A 19266-nucleotide genomic window follows, 5' to 3' on the forward strand; every position below is an offset into this window, starting at 1 on the left:
CTGAGGAGGGTCTAAGAAAATAGACTGGCTTTACTTCTAAAACATTCAGTCCAGTCCCTCATTTGACAGATGAAGAAACTGAGAACCTAGGAACAGAAGTGACCAGTTTAGGGAGTAGCCAGGTTGATTTCAGGAAGCGCCACCCCACCCCCTTACTTCCTCTCTATCTCCTTGATGATGCCTCAAATGCCTCGAACAGAAGGCAAAGCCTTTCCTTTCATAATTAGTGATGAGGCTTAAAATCCAAATTTCCCTGGCAGAGGGATCAGAGTAGCAGGTGTGCATGGCAGCAATCAGAGGAGGCAGCAAGGTATGGTAGGAGGAATACTGAATCTGATGGCAAAGGACCTGGGGTCAAATACAGACCAGCGTGGGACAGTGGAAAGTGATTGTCATTGTGGCTCTGCTGCTGTGTGACCTTGGGCAAAGTCATTTAAATTCTCTCATCCTGGTTCCTCATCTGTTCAATGAGAGAGTCAGATGAGAAGGTTGTTTAGGTCCTTTCCAGCTTCCAAATCTAAGATTCTCTGATTCTTCCCAAGATCAGGGTTTAATAGAGAGAAGGGGATCCCTGAGTATCTGAAAATACATAAAAAGGATTTCCAGGACGGGAATAAAGAGTTTCAGAAAGGGAAAGACTGGACTCATGAAGACAAATTTTACTTGCCCTTAAAATTTTGTGTTGAGGTCATACTGTGGAGGACTGGATCCCTTCTTCCTTGCAGACTAAAATGAGACCTGGGTTGCTGGTTATCTAGCTGGTGGCCGTGGGCAAACTGCTTGGCCTCCCCAGGAGAATGAGGGGGTGAGCACAGGTGTTCATAAGGTTCCTTCCTGCTTGAAATTCTCAGATTCTATCCTAGGAGCCAGGAAAGATCTTTACATCTTTGATAGTCAATAAAAGGGGTGTTAGGAAGTAACCACCCTCACACTGATCTAAAGCAACTCAAGAACAAAGAAGATGAGTAGGTGGGCCTAAGTACCAGCAGCATAGCCATTCTCTCTGCAAACCCAGGAAGTTAGATTTGCGGGGACATGAACCATCAGCCGCAGGAGGCAGGTGGCAGATATGAATATTCCTGTTTGTCAGGTGGGGCTCAGAGGTAAGATGGGGTTAAATAGATTGCAAAAAAAAAAAAAAGTCTCAAGGATCCAGCCAGAAATAGAACACTGCAGAGGCTTTCTGACCTCCAGCCCAGGGCTCTGTCCCAAGGCCCCCTTCCTCTCTCCACATTAGCACACACATATATCACTGCTCAAGACAGAGGGCTAATGTCCTCCCAGGGAAGAGCAATTAGCAAATTTCTATCCTCTTCTCAGTTTTCACTGGTAACAAAAGAGCTAACTGTTACGCTAGCTTATAGGCCATTTGGTGACCATTAATAAGTGAGAGGGTGTTTGCATCTGTAAGCTAGTTTAAATTTTACAAGTCTTATAGGTCACCCAAGCTCTGCCACAGCTTCATGTGGAAATGTCTCAGATCCAGGCAGAAGCCTGGCTTAACTCAACTAACATTTAGCTTTGGGAGTATAAAACATCAGGAAAATTCATGAACTTATCAGTTGTCCTTCCCTCCTAAAGAAAGAGGATTAGACACTAGTCTTTAGCTATGACATACATTTCTTTTAATTTTTGTTTTGGGGAATGCAATATATATGGATGTGAGAGGGTTGGCTTCTTGTTTTAAAAAACCTTGTAATGACAAAGTGCTGTGGTTATATGAAGAGACAATTACTCCAATGACCTGTGGTTTTATCTGGGAAAGGGGAGAAGAGTGGAAAATCCTGTTAAAATACAAACTTGCTGCTTGATGCTCTCAAACCCCGAAGCTGAAATTATAAACCAGGAGGGACTTTCTGCAGGCAGATGGAGATAGGAGGGAGGAAGGGAGAGAGAGAGACAGAGAGAGACAGAGACAGATAGAGACAGACAGAGAGAGACAGAGAGATGGGGAGGGGGGCGGGAGAGGCAGGTAGGCACCTGGAGAGAGAGAGTGAGGTGAGAAGTGAAAAGGGTGGGAGAAGGAAGGAGAGAAAAAAAGAAGAAACAGGGAAACAGAGGCTGGAAGGAGAGAGGAAACTATTCCCTACACCTTGAAAGCCAGTAAGAACACTTCACTCTGCATGCAAGTAAGAGCAGAGACTCTCCAAGGCTCTCGGAGATAGTTCACCACTGAGATTTGAAAAGGACAAAGGAAGAGACAAGGACAAGGGGGAAAGTCGGCCTGCATTGCTGGAGACTAGGGGTTTCTGGGTCGTCATCTTTGGCAGATGTGCTTCTCCTTTACTCGACAGAAGGGGAAGGGAGGAGGGAAGCTTTTCCTAGGAGCCAGAGCGCCATCCTACCTCCCAGCCCTCTCCTTGACCTTCAGCTGCTCTGGAGACAGCTCCAGCTAGGCCAGAGCTCAGCTGGGAGTTCTCCCTCCCCATCCCCCTCCAGCAACCAATGACTGCTGCTCCCCTCACCTCCTAGGGAGAGGAGGGGGGTGGGTGGGAGATGACTAGAAGAGAGGGGACAGGCAGGAGCTGAGTAGGAAAGAAGGCATAAGAAATGAAAGGATTTCTAGCGCCATAGATTTTTTTTCAGAGCTAAAAGGGACCTTACAAATGATCTAATTTTATAGGTGAGTATAAATGAGGCTGGGGAGGCAGGGGGAGACTTTTCCAAGCAAGGTTACAGCAAATTAGTAGCACATCTGCAACTTAAACCTAGGGTTCCTAGCTCCTAGTTCAGTGCCCTCGTCTAGTCTGCCGTGTTACAGAAATCCAGTGGGCATTCTAACCCAGCCACCAAGGGAGAGAGGTAGGAAGATGAGGCTCAGCATAGTCTGTGAGGTGCCTTTGCCTGCAGTACATGCCCAGGGCTGCCAACTGGAAGCAGTTTCTCGTTTGGTTTGGTTTTTAACCTAAAATTGACTATTGGGGGCCAAGTGAGGAGGAGGGACTTTATGCCAGTGAAATGGTTGCTCGCTTGAGTCAAATTTGTATCTGTCAGCCCTCAAGTAGATTCTTGGACTCGAGCGAGCTTTTATTTTTTTTTCTTTTAAATAGAATTTTATTTTCCAAAATATATGTAAAAACAAAATTTTAACATCAATTTTTTTAAAACTTTGTGTTTCAACTTCTCTTCCCCCCTCCATTCCCACCCACCACCCACAAAAACTCGAGCAATTCAAAGTAAGTTATATATGAGTAGTCATGGAAAAATTCCCATATTAGCTAGTTGTGAGAGAAAACAGTCAAAAACCCCAAAACTTCAGATTAAGGAATTGTCAAAGAGGAAAAGAAATCGTGTGAGCTTTTAAAACCAATCTGTAGGACCCTGTTCCCCTTCTTTCTCTTGCCACCCACATCTGCCTTCATCCCCACTTTCTTTCCTCCTTCTGACCCAGGGGAGCCTCTCTAGACTGGTGGAATGGAGTAGGCAGGAAGTGCTGAGAAATAAATAGGGTTTGACTGTTTTAGGAGTGAATGTCCCTGCTCTCCAGGTAGATTCTAATATCAATAGCTGCCATTCATGCAATGCTTTGAGATTTTCAGAATGCAATGAAGACATTCTTTTTTTTTTTAATCGCTGTACAATAGCCCTGTGAGTTAACTACAGCAGATGGAATTTCTCCATTTTACAGATGAAGAAATGGCTCAGTGTGGGGAAATAATCTGAGAATGGTCACACAGCTAGTAAGTGTCAGGGAAGGATCTGATGGCTGATCTGGCTTGATTCTTTCCGACTTATAACATGCCGCCTCCTCTTCTCTACATTCAAGGATGCTGAGTCTACATTTTGCATCTTTGTAATTCCCCACAATTTCTAGCACAGGGCTGGTCCCATATTACCCATAGATTTAGATCTAGAAGGAACCAGGGAAATTTAAGGACTTGCCCGACGTCTCAACAGACAGTAATTGTCAGAGGTAGGGATTTGAACCCATTGACGCCAGGCCCATAATACAACATAAATAACGAACATAATCAATTATGAACATTTCAATAAATAACTTGATGTATTGGAAGGAGTTATTGAGTAATTACAACTCATATAACCCCCCCATATAAAGTGATTTAAAAGGGAGAAAAACAGCCTTGTGAGATAGTGATGCTGTTATCTCTATTTTACAGATGTGGCAAACTGAGACAGACAATTGAAATAGTTTCTAACCCCTCCTCCCCCTTTCCCTGGGAGTAAGAAGCTAGGGACAGCTAAGTGGCACAGTGGATAGAGTGCCAGGACTGGAGTCAGGAAGGCTCATCTTTCTGAGTTCAAATCTTTACTGTGTGACCCTGGGCAAATCACTTAACCCTGTTTGCCTCAGTTTCCTCATCTGCAAAATGAGCTGGGGAAGGAAATGGCAAATTATTCCAGTATCTTTGCCAAGAAACCCCCAAATGGGGTCATGAAGAATTATACATAATTGAACCAACTGAACAACAACCCCAGAATCACATAACTAATCAGAGCAGAGGCAGGATTTGAACCCAGGCCTCCTGACTCTTAAGTTCAATATTCTTTCTACAACATTGTTCTGGTCTCTAAAGGAATGTCATTCATCCCCAAAAGAGAAAAAACCTATTAGTACAAAAATATTATAGCAGCTCCTTTTGTGGTGGCTAAGAATTGGAATCAAAGGAATGCCCATCAACTGGGAATAGCTAACAAACTGTGGTATATGATGGTGCATGGAATATATTGTGCGATAATAGAAAATGACAAAGCAGGATGACTTCAGAAAGGCCTGGAAAGACTTGCATTACCTGATGTATAGTGAAGTGAGCAGAACCAAGAGAACATTGTGCCACAGAGACCAGCAATATGGTTTGATGAAGAGCTGTGAATGACTTTTCTCAGCAATACAATGATTCAAGACAATCCCAAAGGACTAATTATGAAGCATACTATCCACCTCCAAAGAAAGAAGTGATATTGATGGAACAGACTGAAGCATGGTATTTTTAACTTTTCTTTCATTTTTTCTTTTAATGAAGTTTACTTGTACCCAAAAAAAAAAAAAAAAAGAATGTCATTGTGTGTGGGTTGTATGTGGTGATAGTTCTATGTGTGTGTTCCTGAACGCCTCTCTTATGTCAACTGGTAATCTGATGACCTCCTTCAAGTTAATGAATTCATTATCAGAGTCTTCACTCTGGATAAACTTTTAATATAAGCTGATCCCCCTCCTGTTTGTATCCAGAACTGAAAGAATGGGGGAGGGTTTGGAGGATGGAGAATGAATCAAGACACATTAAAACGGGGCCAAAATCCTAGCTTGTCCCTCTGAAAGCATCGAACATCATCGTCAAGCTTTCCCCTGAACAGAACTTCATGCCCCAACACAAAGTCCTTAATAATTGCTATTTGGTGGGAGGATCTTGATAGGGACAGGCTACAAGGTGTGATGGAAAGAACATTAGCCTTGAAATCACAAAACCTGGGTCCAGATACTGCCTCTTCTATTAGCTACTCGACCTCAGGCAAGACATTGACCCTCAGTTTCCTTCTCTGCATAAAAGAGGCATTGTAATACTCGACTTGCCTACCTTTCATGGCTGTGGTGGGACTTTTCAGTTAGATGGTGGTTATAAAGGTGGAAAGCTATAAAAAGTGCTATATGTAGGTGAAGCATCACTCCCACTGATGGTCTACTCCAGGAGGAATGTTTCTAGCGCCAATGCTTGACTTGTGGTATGCTTTATCTTTAAGACAGGAGGCCCCAGTGTGACAGCCAGCCCTAACCCAGTCAGTGCTCCCTCCCTGACTGGAGGGAAGGGAGACCTTTCTGTCGGACTCTGTTGGCCAGATACCTACCGGTACCCCACCTCCCCATTCCTGCAGCAGAGGCGAGGGCATCTGTGCAAGTGGTTCTGTTTGCAGTAAAATCACCATAGGAGAAGCCCTGGGGCACCTGTCAAGAGGATCAACGTTTTGATGCCCCTGTTATAATGTGATTGGGGCTAGAAACAGAAAAACCCACTTGGGAACTCGGCCTGGGGGGTGCAGGATTAATTTAATTAACTCTGGCTTTGGGGACCTGGCTAAATTTAGCAGCTGCCTAGTCTGCTGGTTTTATTCTCTCCTTTCCCCCTCCCTCTATTCCCTTCCTCTTCCCCGCCCTACCTCTCCCCGCCCCCAACATTGTGTTTCTTGTAGATTGATTAATTCAGAATTCTAGGTTGGAACCTGCTTGAGTATTAGCCAATTGTCTGTGTAGTCATTTCTTCAGGCCACTAATATTCTTTTCCCAGAGCCCCATGGGGTTTCGGATTCTAGAATTGATGGACAACTTGTTCTCTCCTCTGTTGGCCTGTGGGCAAGTGTTTTGTTAGTTATACAATGCTGCCTGAACAGTGGATAGTTGAACCAGAGGCAGGGGAAATGGGGGCCCAGTGTTCCAGGCCCTACCCTATGAAAACTGTGAATTTCCCATTGAATATTACTTGGCTGAGCTTAGTGACATCTATAAATTGTGGCTGGTAGCAGAGGATATAAGAAGTATCATTAATAAAATTAAAAACTGTAGGAGACCATGCTATGCAGATTTTTGGGATATGTCTACATCATTATTGGCTGAGCTAGATTGTAAGCTCCTTTAGGGCAAGGACCATCTGGACTTTATAGTATTAAGAGCTGGAAGCAACAGTAGAGATGATGTAGTCCAACCCTCTTGCTTTACTGATGAGGAAATCAAGGCTGACAGAGGGTAAATGATTTGTCTAAGGTTCACGATAGTAAATAGCAGAATTGAGATTCAAACCCTGGTTTTCTGATTCCAAGTTCAATAGTTCTTGTAGTTTACCGTTGTCCTCATTGTGCCTTCCCATAGTAGATGCTTATCAAATTCTTGCAGGATTGGTTCTTGGCATCCTCCACTATGCCTGTCATAGGGGCCTTATGCATAGTATGTATTCACTAAGTATTCTGTACTAGGGATTAGAGTTGTGCACACCCCACAGAGTGTGCATGAAATGAACATACGGGGAGCTGAACTGAGCTCCCCATTGGGCCCCTTCTGAGGACCATGTGCTCAGTGCTATAGGCTTATGGACAATACAACAAATCCCTTGGTCTTAATGACAACAGAGAGAGGATTGTGCCAAAAAAAGTTTGACGCCCAGGCCCAGAAGTAGAACCTTAAAAAAGAGTAATTCCTTCCTCTGTTCTCTTTGCCATCCAATGATCTAGTCAAGATTCCATTGGCTTCTTCTTGCTCTCTTGGACTTCCTGTGAGGGAGGAAATTGCTCTCCCTCCACCAGTGATTTGGCAGTTTTCACAAATGACAGAGCATATTGCGATGTCTAGCCTGAATCTCAAAGCCCTTGCACTTTCTGATGGCTATACCTCTGAGCACAGGTGACAGAACAGGGATCCTGAAATAGACATATCCAGCCTTTTGAGTTTGAGGAGCTCCTAGGCATCTCATTTGTGCTGGCTGCCCCATACAAGATATTCCCAGAAAGTTACAAACTGTGCTTCTCAAAGGAGTAGTATGACCCACTGACTGGAGGAAGTTATTTCCTAGCTGTGCCAGAAGATAAGAACCTTGAGGGAGTTGTTTAGACAGTGCGGAGTTAAGCTGAAGGTGAAATGACTATTTAGTAGCCCCACAAAATATTTCATATTCTAGTGTTTGTTTGTTTGTTTGTTTGTTTGTTTCTTTCTTTCTTTCTGCAGGGCAATGAGGGTTAAGTGACTTGCCCAGGGTCACACAGCTAGCAAGTGTCAAGTGTCTGAGGCCAGATCTGAACTCAGGTCCTTCTGAATTCAGGGCCAGTGCTTTATCTACTGCACCACCTAGCTGCCCCCTATTCTAGTGTTTCAAATCTCAATCTCCCAGAAGAATATCATGGTGGTTATATACCATGTCTTTCTCTTTTTCATTATATTTTGGGTTTTAATTATTTCTTCTGTGTGGAGGAAATAAGTAGCTGCCCTATACCTGATCTACATTATATATTAAATACCTTTATACTCTCTTTTGGGGAGACTCTAGACATAAGCCAAACCTAAACTTTACATGCTTTTCTCTAGCTAAATCTAATATTTTATCTGAGCCCAGATCTGATACCCTTTAATGGGAGGGGACATTTCCACTATCTCTGGGCCAGCATCAATTCTGTTGTTACATCGGAAGGAATTAATTTACAATTAAGTAACTCTTCAGCTGAATCTTGTAAACTTACGAGAGGAACCTACTCTCTGAAAATTGTTGACTTAGCTTATTTAGGGCTAATGCCTCCTGTTTCTGGTGTGCTTAGGTTATATCCAAAACTAGTGGAGCCAGTACCTGGGCAGCCACCCCCACTGTTTCTCCAAACTGGTAAATATTTGCCAAAGAAGCCACTGCATCAGAGGGGACCTAAGAACGGTTCAATTTGTAATAAACAAAGGTGGAGAAGAGACTGGAAAAGAAGCTTTGGGTAATGTTTGTTTAAAGATCCAGAGTTTGGAGTCATACCTCTATTTCCTTGTAGGGCACTGGAGAAATGAGGGTCACATCCCAGGCTCGGGATCACGAGGGAGGGGAGAAATTCCAAAAATTGAGGTGAGGTATCAAAACCCCCAAAACACAGCAATACTTCTGTTCTGCCTTGGCCCTAGGCCATTGGACACCTGAAAGTATTGAGAAGGCAGCCAAGTGCTAGATTTGAGGAGAGGGAAAAAAAATCAGACAAGACCCCCTGAGAAAGGGCTTCAGGTTTTCCCCAGCAGAGTAAAGCTGCCCAGGAAGCCCAGAGTGCACTGGGCCAGAACAGACTAATGGTCCAGCTAAGGGGATAGTGTTGTCTGGCAACAGACAGCACTAAATTCTGCCCATCAGGGAAGGAAATGCAGGCTCCTCCTGATGCTCCTAATGGCCCACAAACATACCACAGGGGAAAAGTTCTGCTCGGCTCCACGAGATAATTAACTTCTGCCCTGCAGCATGTGAATCAGAAAGACCCTGAACTTTCTCTGCTGGTATCACAGCTGTCTCATGTGTGGGTTGAAAACTCCATCCACCTCCCAGCCTCTATTAGCCAGCCCCCCTTTCAAAAAAAAGTGTTTGCCAACTTTTGCAAGTTGGCAAACACTTTTTTTTTTAAAGGGAAGAGTTTCTTGTATAATGGGCATCATATTGATTGACTTCTTCATGGGGGGAGCTGGAGGGAGCGAATTTGGAACTCAAAATTTTTTTTTTTTATGAATGTTAAAAATAAATAAATAAGAAAGAAAGAGGGGGAGGGTCCAGCAGTCTACTCCAACTCTCCCAGAGACTGGACTCTGGTGACTTAGAGCACTGGAAGCCTGGGAAGAAACATTGTCTGTATTTTTTTTTCAGGGCAATGAGGGTTAAGTGACTTGCCCAGGGTCACACAGCTAGTAAGTGTCAAGTGTCTGGGGCTGGATTTGAACACAGGTCCTCCTGAATCCAGGGCCAGTGCTTTATCCACTGCGCCACCTAACTGCCCCACATTGTCTGTAGTTCTAACCAGCCTCCTGCCTGTTTACAAATGGTGGAGTAATGGAAAGAATACGAGGGTCAATATTCAATGAACAGTTATTATTTATCCATGTGACTTGTATTATGGTGGATAGATACCAAGAGAGAGCCAACAGATATTCTGACCTCAAGGAACTTACACTCTAATTCATTTGAAAAGAATGATACTTTATTTGGCTTTAGGGTCAGGAGACAAATCTCTTCTCTGCTACTTATGGACATCAGTTTCTTCATTTGTGAAATGAGGGGGTTGCACTAGCTCTCCAAGGTCTATTCCAGTGATTAAAACTATGATTCCATGATCGTGTGATATGTCTTAAAGGCAGGGTATAGTGGGCTAGAGTGCTGGGCCTGGAGTCAAGATGAGCTGAGTTCAAATCCAGCCGCACACACTCACTGGCTATGTGGACTTGGACAAAGCACTTGCTACAACTTCTAAGTGTTTCGGATAACTCCCTGGAATTTATTAAGTTATAGATGGGGTTGTGATTAGCCTATTTGCATAAGCTGAGGTAGTTTCCCAATTAGAGCTTCCTTTACTTATTCCATATGATACCTCTTGGCCCTAGAACATGATACACCAACAGGGACATGGTAACTTTTTGGACAATAACTGGATAAGGACTGGAGCATTTTCCTGGTATGTCACAATAGGCTTACATGTTTGCCAGGGCCTGAAAAATCTGAGAAACATTCCCCAAGTCAATTCAGAACTTCTCTGACTGGGATGGGGAAGAATGCAGAAGGAAGTAGCAGGTGGGAAGGAGAGGAAGACATCTGGGGCCAAAGAGCTTGTCTGACTCTGCTTTGATTCATCTAATGGGAGAATTAAATACTTCATGTTAAAAGGTCTTGAAAAGCAGAGGGGTCTCTTATTTGTATACACACACACACACATATACATACATATACACAAACTGTATGGTGCTCCACCCACTGGTTGTAGCTGTTGCCATGGCACTGGCACCTCACGTCATCACCACTCCCGATGCCTACATGGGCCTGGCAAAATTATAATGATTGGAAGCCTAGTGAGGGCAGTCATGTGACTGTCAGAGCGGCCATCCCATTGGCTGGGACTGGTGTGGGGGGGTTTTCTGGGATTGGGGGGAGGAGAATTGGGCATTCATTCTAGCTGGATGCTGGAACGACAGGAGGTCTGCTGCATATTCTCAGCTGATTCCTGGGCGGTGGTATCTTTTGAGGTTGTATAATTTCCCTTTCCCCATTTTATTTCCTTTCCCTTAATCCTACTGATCCTGTTTGTGTTTTTTTTTTTTTAAAGTTCATTCTTGTTAAAATAAATCCTGTTCTGTTTTGAGGGAGGCTGCCGGTCTCCTTCCTTGCCCCAATATTGCGGCTAGTTTCTTAGCTAACACTCCCCAATTAAGAATTGGTCCCCACAATATATTTATAATATGTATGTGTGTATATAGAGACATGTATATACATGTGTGTATATATACATGTGTGTATATATATATAAAATCTATTTCTATGAGTGAGACATAGTAGAAGGACCCTACTCCCAAAATGAAAACACATAAATGAAGAAAAATAAGAGGAAAGAAGTACGTGTTGTGATCTAAAAATGTACTAACCCAAGAATGAGATAGGAGAGGAACCCTAACTTTTCTATTTCAAAAGCCCTACCTTTCCTGGGTGGGGGTGCATAGAATGAAAAAGGAACATGTAAGTGTGTAGGCCATGATTAAGATAATAGATTCAGGATAACTATAGAGATAGAAATACAAAGGACAAAGTAAATGAACACTTCTTGGAAAAGTGCACCACAAAAGAAGGTTATTTGATTTAAGAGGATAGAAGGAAAATGGGGGAAGTGAAGGTTTTGAGCTACATTTTTACCTAGATAGGGACAAGGAAGGTCAAAACAGAAAGGGGAAATAATTTTTTTAAAAAAGAAAGAGAAACTAGTAATTTAAATAAATTCAAGGACCTTGGGGAAATGGCAAGTAAAAGGAAGTATTGTGGAGAGTTTGTGGGAATAGAGTAGGATCAACTGGGTTAAGCAAACCAAATCACAGTGAAAAAAAGTTCTGACTTAAAAGAGGGGTGTAAAAATCAATTCAAAAGAAATAAATGGAGGAAAAGTTGTGATCTTAACAATTACAACCCTAAAAGTAAACAGATCAAACAATCCAATCAAAAAGAATGCAGATTGGATGAAAAAATGATAGCTAACAATTTATCACACGCAAGAATACATCCAAAAAATAAAAGTATATATGGAATGAAAATGAGAGGCTAGAAAAAAATTTACTCTGTATCAAGAGATTCCAAAAAAGCATAAGTTAAAATCATGGCATAAGACAAGGCAAAAATAACAATTCAAAATGTCAAGAGATATAAACAGGGAAACTCTATCATGCGTAAAGGCATTATAGTCAATGAAATTTCATCATTAAATATATGTGTACCAAATAGCATAGCATATAAATTTATACAGGAAAAGCCAAATTACAAAAAGACATAGATCATAACACAATAATTGGAAGAGACTTAGATGTTCCTTTCTCAGATCTGGATAAATCTAATAGAAAGATAAATAAAAAAGAAAATATAGAAATTTAATAGAAAAATTAGATTTTGTAAGACTTATGGTATCTTCTGAATTGTAACACAGTAAACACACTTTTCAGCATCATATGATACCCTACAAATTGTACTTAATAATAGGTCACAGAGAAATTATAACAAACTATTTAAAAGCAAGATTAAGGACATCCTTTACATACTATAGGATAGGGACTAGATCTGTGATTTCATTGGCATAGAGACTACCTTGCTGAGGAAACTCCCTCTACCACTGCAGGTTGGTACCTTCTCAGCAACTTTTAGTCTTAGAAAGTTATTGCTGAGAGATGTCCAAGGTCACACTGATAGTATGTGCCTAATTATATACATGTTGATTCCCCATTAGAATGGGCAGGGAATGTTTTTGCCTTTCTGTGTATGCCTGGCACTTAGTCCAAAGTGGATCTTGAACCCAGGTGTTTCTGGTTCCAAGATCATCTTTCTGTCCACGACACCATGGTTATAACCTTGTATGGATCATAACATACTAAATAATACAATAAAAATATAATTCAGTGTACAAAAGCAAAAGAGTAAGTTTCAAAGGGAGACTATTGATATTCTATAATTTTCTATTTATGTCCTCAGTACCTAGCTAGTCCCTCATCCTTAATCAGTTCTTATTGATTGATTCATTGATTGAGTTGGTCAGACAACGAATCATCATAATAATTAGCAGCAGTGTGGAGTTAACTGTCCTTACTCATCTGCCCTGGTTTAAGCATGAAAAAAATTCCGAAAATGGGAGAATATTGGAACTTTTGAAGCTATATTAGCTATGTACTTTGATAAGTAATGATACACATTTTTATCATCTCTATTTGAATTGGGAAGAAGAAAAGGGCATGTTACAAGTTGAGATCATTCAGCCCCAACAAAGTAATTGAGACCTTCCGCTTGTTTTGGCTTTTGTTTGTTTTGTTTTGTTTCTGAGCAGTTAATGCTACTGGTGATGAATTAAAAACAACAAAGTATATCATTCAAGGTGATCTCCTTGTACTGGCTTCCCCTCTATGATTGACTTCTCTCTACTTTGTTTCTTGTGTGTACATACATACACGTTTCCCCTATTAGAATGGAAGCTCCATTGGGGCAGGGACTGTGTTTGCCTCCTTATGTATCACCAACACTTAGCAGTTCCTAGCACATGGTAAGTGCTTAGTAAATGTTTGTTGATTGATTACTGGAATCAATACTGGTGTGTCTTCAGGTATATTATCAGCCCGTTCAAATGGCTTTTAATTCAATGGAAACAATATAATTTAATGGGAAGTAAAATACTCTAGAATACTAATGGCCCCCAAATACTTATAGCCCCCTTTTCAGCCCTAGCCATGTTCTTGGCTCTTCTTTCCTTATGCATTCAAGTTTAGAGTTCTTCAGTGAAATGACACTTTGACAGAGCAAGCCAACTGATGCATGAAAAACAAAATTAATTAATTAATTAAATGCAAGAGGAATTTAATGAAACCAAATATTGAGGTAACATAACAAGAAAGTATATTAGTTAGCAAGCACTCTTGGAGCCCATACCTGAATATTACCACCTCCTTGCAGTGTCTGCAAGGGAGATGCTGAGGCAAATCACTATTCCATTCTCTTATTTCCCCAGCACAGTGGGAGAAGGATAAAGTCTGTCTGAAACTTGAGGCAGGTTGTGAAGAGGCATGTCTGCAATTTAGTCTCTTCCTACTCCTTTCTGGTGTGGGAGCTATTAAGTGTTTTTCTCTTAGAAACCCAAGCCTCAGGTCATCTCCATTGTTTCGATGCTGAGGCCAGTACCTCTTCTCTCAGCATGGTCTAAATGCAGCCGCTATTTCTTCTCTGTCTCCCATCTGTTATTTTCAGCCACACATCTTGCCACACCCTTTCGAGAATCATGTTCTTTTCAACTGGAATAACTAGAAGCATTCTTCTGCAAGCAGAGTATATACTGAACACTGTTACCACCATGTGAACTGTCGCCTTCTAGGGCACATAACCTACAGATAATTTTTCTCAATGAGTAAGACTCTCTCAGCCCAAAGTACTGTGGGAAATGCCCAACTGTATGTTCTTTAAATTCTAATGGCTTGGAGGACTAAGCCTTCCAGCAAACACTGCAATGAGAAGGGTAAAAATAAAAGACATATGAAGACAGATGCTATCTGCCTCCAGAGAAAGAGCTGATAAATAGAAGTATGTATAGAATAATTTTACATAAATAGATGTATTTGTGTCTAATCGTAGCCATCTCTAGAGTAGGGAAGAAGAGAGGGAAGGAAAAAATAAATTTACGTAACTTTGTTGTATATTTGGAGGGAATAGCAAGTTGTACATGGTAGATCTTGCAGTTTCACATACAATCATCTTTTTTATTGTACTGTGTTATGGAAATACTTGTTTTGTTCTGTGAATTGAAAATAAAATAAATTTGTAATCTCCCCCAAAAAAGGACTGGAGGCATCCCTTTGTTGGTCTTACATACATATAGCTGGTCATGGGAAAAACTTTAAAGTTGGAAAAGTTTTTATTAGTCACCTCTCTTCTTTCCTGTTTGTCTCTCCTTTTCTGAAATATTCCTGAGCCCTCTTATAACACTGTTTTTGGAAGCTTAACCTCACAGCTGTGTTGAGGGCAGCATATAATTAACGATAGATTGTGTGGTGGAGACTCTAAGTGCTATGGGAGTTCAGAGACTTGACCCAGACCCAGCATGGCTCAGTAGTTTGGCTTTGTTCTTCCCAAGGAGTTTGGATATGATTCACAAGAGATAAACCCTGAATCTCTTAGGGATATTTTTACCTCTCAGTGTGGGGGGGATGTTAACACATAGCTTTGTTAGACACAAGTATGGAGTTCTTCCCCTTTAACACCCATTTTTTCCCAATGAAATAACTTGGTTTGGAAGTCATGGCCTTCAAGGATATGGGAAGACTCATTTGTCATTGTGTCATTTTAGCTGGGTAAAGAGACAAAACCAAAACTAAGTAGTACTGAATTTCTCTCTGGTGATTTTAGGCACTGATTGTCCATAAAGGATGCTTTCTAAAGAAAAGAACTACCCGAAGGAAGCGAACAGTCAGACTGATGTGTCCCAAGGTGGACTGCTGATGGGGGGGGCGGGGGCGGGCCGGTAAGAGGCGTTCTCAGTCACAGCCAGCCTGCAGGGGAATTCACTCTGAGCCCTTCAATGGGATTTGCTATGAAGACACTTTCTAGACTCTATATAGAATAAGAACAACTTAGCATTTAGATCAGAGTGATGGAATTGGATCTGATGAGAGCCTGGCCTATGGAAAGGTTCTCAAGTCAGTTTTCACTGTATCTAGTGAGATTCTCTGGACAGTGATAAAAGCAATGACAGTTCCCTCAGGGACCAGCTTTAGAAGGAAGCTTTTCTGCTGTTCATGTGGCTGTGAGAAGCTTAGGTGGTTGCTTAGCCACTTGCTGCTGTGCACTCATTTTCACACCTGGATTCTCACAATCACTTTGCTCAACATGGCTTGGTTCCCCTTGACTCCCAATAGAAAAGATGGTGTTGTGTGGTGGAAAGAAACAAGGAAAAGAGATTTGGGGGAAAAAAAGATGTATTCTGCCATTTCTGTGGCTGCAAATTATGAGTTTCTAGAAATCTATTGTTAGGGGTTAACATAATGTGGCAGTCTGGAAATATAAAATAGAATGGAATGCTTTTGGATGGCGGCTAAAGGAACATCTGAAGTTGCAGGGATGCCGTCACAGTGCCCAAGTGCCCCTGTTCCAGAGTTCTGATTTATTCTCACCGGCAAATGTTGTACTTAATTATGCAGCCATAAAACTTGCACTTCACACACTGTTAAGCATCTTATTAGAAAAAGACTTGGAGTTCCAGCCTTCTTTGAATAGCTGTGAATTTTTAACTCCCAAGATATAAGTAGAACATCCTGATTTTTTTTCTCAGTTTTGCTCAGGGCTGAAAAAATTACAGTAAACTTGGGGTAACACATGGAGTCGTGGAAAGAGTGGTAGATTTTTAAGGGAGAGGGCATGAGTGAGTCCCTTCACTTTCCTGGGCCTCAGTTTTCAGTTGTGTCCAACTTGTTGTGACCACATTTGGGGTTTTCTTGGTAAAAATGCTGGAGTGGTTTGCCATTTCCTTCTCCATCTTATTTTACATATGAGGAAACCGAGGTAAAGAAGGTTAAGTGACTTACCCAAGGTCACATAGCTAACAAGTGTCTGGAGGCCAGATTTGTTTGAACTCAGTAAGATGAGTCTTCCTGACTCCTGGCCCAGAACTCTATCCACTGGACCACCTAGCTGCCCCATTTGTAACATAAGGAGGCTTAACAAGGTGATCAAAGTTTCCTTTCAGTTCTAAATCCTACAGTCCTATTATGATGACCAATTATTTCCCCCTGCCCTGTACAAATAATAAAACTGGAGTGGAAGAAACAATTGCTTGTTTTCTATGAGCCACAAAAAAAAATTGAAAATATTACATTTTGAGGGGCAGCTAGGTGATGCAGTAGATAAAGCATAAAGCACTGGCCCTGGATTCAGGAGGACCTGAGCTCAAATCCAGTCATAGACACTTGACACTTACTAGCTGTGTGACCCTAGGAAAGTCACTTAACCCTCATTGACCCACCAAAAAATAAAATAAAATACAATTTTGAGTACTCTATTGATTATACTTTTATCCATCTAATAGTAAGAAAAATTTCTAAATAATAATCTTTATTACAATTATTGTTGTCTGAGCAGTAATCTTCCATTCCCCCAAACTCTACCTCTGAATAACTTTCCTGCTTTCTAAACATTCTGTGTCTATTTAGGCATTTTTTTTTTTTAGTGAGGCAATTGGGGTTAAGTGACTTGCCCAGGGTCACACAGCTAGTAAGTGTTAAGTGTCTGAGGCCGGATTTGAACTCAGGTACTCCTGACTCCAGGGCCAGTGCTCTATCCACTGCGCCACCTAGCTGCCCCGCTATTTAGGCATTTTAAACTCAACATGTCCAAAAAAGAATTCATTATTTCCATCTCACTAGAGACCTGCTTCTCTTCTGAACTTCCCTATTTCTGTCTAGGGCACAACTAACCTTCAAGTTACTCTGGTTCTTCTTCATCTTCATCATCTTTATCATTGCCACCTTCATCATTGTCACATTAATATATCACTTACTATGTGCCAGTCATTGTGCTGAGCAGTTTACAAATACATACTTGCTTTACAAACAATCTGGTGGATATTCCTGATTCCTCACTCCCCATAGCCAATCAATGGTCAATCTTCTCATTAACATTCTCTATAACATATCTCACACCTGCCTTATTCTCGATAATCACATGGCTACCACCCTAGTTCACAGCCTCATCACCTCTCGCTTGGACTATTATAGTAGACTTCTAATTGGTCTCCTTGCCTCAAGTTTCACTCTACTTCTAATCCATCCTCCAAATTGATATTAAAGTAATTTTCCTAAGACACAGTTCTGAACATATCATTTCCCTAATCAATGAACTCCAAAGACTCCATATTGCTCTTAGGATCAGATATAAACTCCTCTGTTTGGCATTTATAAAGTTCTTTACAACCTGGTCCCAATCTACCTTCCAACCTTGTTATACACTATTCTTCTTTTAACAATCTATGGGGGCAGCTAGGTGGCGCAGTGGATAAAGCACTGGCCCTGGAGTCAGGAGGACCTGAGTTCAAATCCGGCCTCAGACACTTAACACTTACTAGCTGTGTGACCCTGGGCAAGTCACTTAACCCCAATTGCCTCACTAAAAAAAAAACAAACACAATCTATGGTCCAGTAAGACTGATGTTGTTAGCCTCTCCCTCTTGTCTCCGTGCCTTTGTATGGGCTATCCCCTGGACCTATGATGGACTATTTCTCTTCCTTTCTGCCTCCTATAATCCCCTTTTTTCCTTTAACACTCAGTTCAAATGCCACTGTCTATAAGGAGTCTTTCCTGATCCAGCTGCTAGTGTCTCCTGCCTCCACTCCTCAATACTTTGTATTCGTTCTGTTTAGATTCTGGATATGAGAGACAGTTGAGGTAATGAATGGTGAGCCCACCTCAAAAGGAAGGGGAAGGGAACAAGCATATGGTAAGCATTTACCATATCCAAGGCATTGTGCTAAGTGCTTTACAAATATTATTCCATTTGATTTGGCCTCAAAAGCAGAAGTATCTGAGTTCAAGTCCCATTTTTTATACATACTATCTATGTTTCCCTGGGCAGTCACCTAGTTTCTCAATGCTATAGACCAGAGGTGTCAAGCATAGAGCCCATATGTCCTATGTAGCCCAAAACACTACTGAGTGTTGCCCCAACCAGATTAAAATATAATTGGGAAATATTGAACAAAATAAATAAAAATACTATATATTAACATATATGTGTGCATGTGTATATTATATCTGTTATATATGTATGCATGTTTGCGTGTATGTATATGATGAACATGTGGTTCTCTTTTTTTTTGGTGAGGCAGTTGGAGTTAAGTGACTTGCCCAGGGTCACACAGCTAGTAAGTGTCAAGTGTCTGAGGCTGAATTTGAACTCAGATATTCCTGACTCCAGGGCCAGTGCTCTATCCACTGTGCTACCTAGCTGCCAAGCATGTGGTTTTCTAAGCCATTATGTAGCCTGTAGGTTTATTGTTCAATCATTTCAGTGATGTCTGACTTGTGACCCCATTGGGAGTTCTCTTGGCAAAGACACTATAGTGTTTTGCCATTTCCTTCTCCAGTTCATTTTACAGATGAGGAAACTAAGGCAAAGAGGGTTAAGTAACTTGCCCAGGAACACACAGGTGGTAAGTGTCTGAGGCTAGATTTGAACTCAGGAAGATGAGTCTTCCTGACTCCAGGATCAGCACTCTGTGCACTCTGGCGCCACCTAGCTGCCTATGTTCGATTTAGTGGTTTCTAGTTGAGTTTGATACCATCACTCTAGGTGACTCTCCCAAGAGGCTAAGTTGCAAAAGATATTGACCTGCATTGGTGGAGGGAGTTCTCTCTATCAATGAAATCACAGATCTATCCCCTATCCACATATTTCATATTCGTTCCTCCCTGTATATACTCTGTCCCAATAAAATTTCTTTTATATAGTATCTCTGTCCCAATAGCATGTAAACTCCTTGAGGGCAGGCAGTGTTTAATTTTGGTCTTTATATTCCTACCACCTGGCATAGGACCGGTAGTAGAGCAGGCA

The sequence above is a fragment of the Dromiciops gliroides genome, chromosome 1 (genome assembly GCF_019393635.1).
Source record: "Dromiciops gliroides isolate mDroGli1 chromosome 1, mDroGli1.pri, whole genome shotgun sequence".
NCBI classification, from domain to species: Eukaryota; Metazoa; Chordata; class Mammalia; order Microbiotheria; family Microbiotheriidae; genus Dromiciops; species Dromiciops gliroides.